Source organism: Dendronephthya gigantea, unplaced genomic scaffold (assembly GCF_004324835.1).
Source record: "Dendronephthya gigantea isolate DGI-Jeju-01 unplaced genomic scaffold, DenGig_1.0 000011F, whole genome shotgun sequence".
NCBI lineage: Eukaryota > Metazoa > Cnidaria > Anthozoa > Malacalcyonacea > Nephtheidae > Dendronephthya > Dendronephthya gigantea.
In genome coordinates, this window is record NW_021163021.1 from 1,184,086 (window position 1) to 1,187,500 (window position 3,415).

The following is a 3,415-nucleotide window of genomic DNA, read 5'->3' on the forward strand; positions in this document are numbered from 1 at the left end:
CATTTTATCTTGTGCATTTTGCTCACTTAGGCATGATTCTCATTGATCACCGACATGTATTATTGTTACATATCTATAGTGTCAAAATTAAACTTTTCTAGCTTCCTATTGGACAAGAGGTCAACACGTGGCGGGCGATTCACAATTTTCCTCAGTGATTTCAGTTTAATAAATCATCATGATTGAAAATTTGGCCTTGTACTCAAAATTTAGTCTAAGAATTTGTTAAACTTTTTGTCATTTCGTTTTCATTTTGACACTAGAAATCACTTTACAGACACTTCAGAAATAGGTACAGTCTCACGTCAACAAAACACGGTATCAGTAAATAAATATTAATTTTTAGCTTGTGGCAGAGAAAAATTATTCAAAATAACCGAAAAGGTTATAAAAAAACAATAGTTGTAGCCAACGGTCGATGACCAATGAAAATCAGGCCTTAGTTTGTTAGCCATGTTTAACATGTTTGCAGAGTCCATTCTGTTCACCTAGCCATTTTTGCCCATGGTGCCATGGGGATTTGATGCAACTTATAACATGTTAAATGAAGTAATGATCATCTAAAAACAAATGTCATTGTTCATAATACATAACTGATTAAAATGAAATCTAAGCCAGAATAGCAGCCGGTTTCCTTCAAAAAAGTAAATTGCCTGTGTAACAAGGAAACTACAATACATAAATCTTATATAACAACATTGCCATTGTATCCTTATGCCATATTAAGTGTGTGACATTTAACCTTCAATGAGATACTGGGACAATTAAATTATTTGATTTTGACTAATGTTTTTCAAAGAACATCAATGACGATTGATGCCGATACTCTATTAGTTTTACGGATGCTTTTTGCTCCAAAACCACCATGAGCTCATTCACTCATGCATCCTCTTAGTGGATATGAATTAAAATATTAAGTATTCACCTAGGTACTATTGACACATGATATGGTTTTGGGGTATAAACATGACTAAAATATGTTATTATGTCTGCGATACAGAAAGTTAGCTTTTGCGAATGCCACAACCAATTTGTATAGTGAAGTCTGTAGTAACATTGTCGCAATCACTATTAAGTCTCTTTATAAGTTTCTTTATAAGCAAATATCGAAACCTTATTATTATTCCAACTTTGCCTTGCAATGACGTCTCCATGCTCCGCGAGAAATTGCTCGCATTCCCATGTTTTTTATTTGCCTGTAGAAAGAGCGCATGACTAACCTACTTTTTGGTAGGCTCTTCTGTTTGGGGGAGGCTTGAATTTTTTTTTGGGGGGGGGGGGCATTGAGGGAGAGCCTGCTGTTAAGCCACTGTATTTTTCATGTTTTGCGGCCGGTAGAGGTCGTAAAATCCTATTGGCTTGTTTTTAATGTATGCAAATTTATTTCCCAGTTATTTTATTGATGACCAGATAACTGCTTTACATTCGTCTGGTTACTCTGCAGCTGACGTGAAATGTTTGCAACAAGAGGATCTGGAAAGATGCGATTTTGAAGTATTATTTGGTTCGGTAGAAAACATGTTAACGATAAAATTTCAAAATCTCCTTCTTGATCGTCAGTCAGAGCTTCATAAGAGAGTTTGTTGCATTGTTGTGGATGAAGCACACACAGTAGAAACTTGGACTAGAAAAAGGTAAACATAAATGTAGTTGCAAACACTGCATCAGAACGTGTATTTGTGTGAATGATTATCCAGAAATTTGGACTCACTTTTATTTTATCTTTTGGTATTTAACAAGGAAAAATGTTTGCATTCGATAAGAAATCCAGGCGATATATTTAGATGTGTGTTTGGAAAGTTGGCTCTCCTTTGTTCTTTTTGCAAAGAAGGTAAATACATAATCTTTTTCTAAAATACAGTGTGCATGTACCTTTTCATTGAAAATTTTATTCCGATCAATTGTTGTGCTCTGAAACTTTACAGGTTTAGTGCTCTTTTATTATCTTTCGCAAAAGTGTTTTATATTAATTGATTACAAACAGTATTATTTCTGAATATTTGCTTCTCTTATCAATAGGTACTCCTGGGATTGCTGATGAAAAAACAATATGTGAGTAGTTACTAATGAGAACCCCACATATTATCAACATTAGTCCCAACAGGGAAAACCTAAGACTCTCAAGTGCAGAAATACTCAAAAAGTGATATGCACAAACAGCTGGATTGGCTTGTTGAATTGGTAAAAAATGTCATTGACAACTCAACAAAAAGATACCAAAAACCATAATATTTTGCAATTCACTTAATGATCTTGCAGTTGTTTTAAATTATCTTCTTAAACTTGGTTTGTATGCTTATGGGAGGTCTAAAAAAATACTCCTGAGAACTTGGTAGTTGGCATTTTTCATTCATTATCATGGCCGCATTGTAAAGAACAAATTCAACAATCAATCAACAGGACGGAATTCAGAGGATCATTGTTGCAAGCTCAGCTTTGAGTATGGGTGTTGATTTTCCCAATATAAGATATGCGATACATTGGGGTCCTGCTCGTTCTCTAATTGAGCAGCATCAGGAAACTGGATGAGCTGGTAGAGATGGCGAACTATAGTAGTAGATATTATTTTTTTTTTGGGGGGGGAGCGTGAACCAGCACACTTTTATTATATTTTAGTATTACAAAAAATGACGTCACATCCTTTTTATGCAAGAAATCAGGCTCTATGGACGGCGGTACTGTAACATAGACCGTCCAGATTGTTGAAAAAATGAGATCAGTGTGAAAAAAAATAAGTGTGCTGGTTCACGTTGTGTGACCTGTATTAAAGATATTAACTTAATTAAATCAAGTTAATGGAAAACAGGTCACACATACCTACATTGAATCAAGTTGTACGGGTTCTTCACTTGTCATTTCAATTGTTTCCATATCTTTTATGCATTTTATGCAAAATCGAACACGGAAATGCAGCATCTTGCATTTGAGATGTTCACACCATACAATTTCTTTGTCGCCAGATTTTTGCGTTTTTTCTTTGTTAAGAAATGCGTTGCATTGGAAGTGCGCACAGTGTTGGAAGCCACATGTTAAACAATGTATGCTTTTTCGCGGGTCTGGATTTTCAGGGTCGAAGAAATAGGATGATAGCTTTTCCAGTTTGTCTTGAAATTCCTTGTTAGCCATGTTTTCTCTCTTAATAAGTATCAAAATATCTCTACAAATTTCACACTTTTTGTTCGCGTATTCTTTCTAAAGGGTATCTTTATCGGACATGCTGTATTGTGTTTTGATTTGTGATTGCTATTTATATATATCCCTTTAATCCTAGAAATGTTGAAATTTTAGCTTCCTGTTTTTTAATGCAAAAATTGAAATTTCAAATTTTTTTTTAAAAATAATCCGGAGTTTGGATTTTTCCCACAGCGCCGTGATTATATTGAGTCAAATTCGACAGGTAATTTCACACTGCTAT

General features: G+C 34.5%; 1 pseudogene; it reads left to right on the forward strand.

Moving 5' to 3' along the window:
- The first annotated feature begins 947 nt into the window (after positions 1–947).
- LOC114518607 overlaps positions 948–3,415 on the forward strand; it is an 8,354-nt pseudogene continuing 5,886 nt past the window's right edge.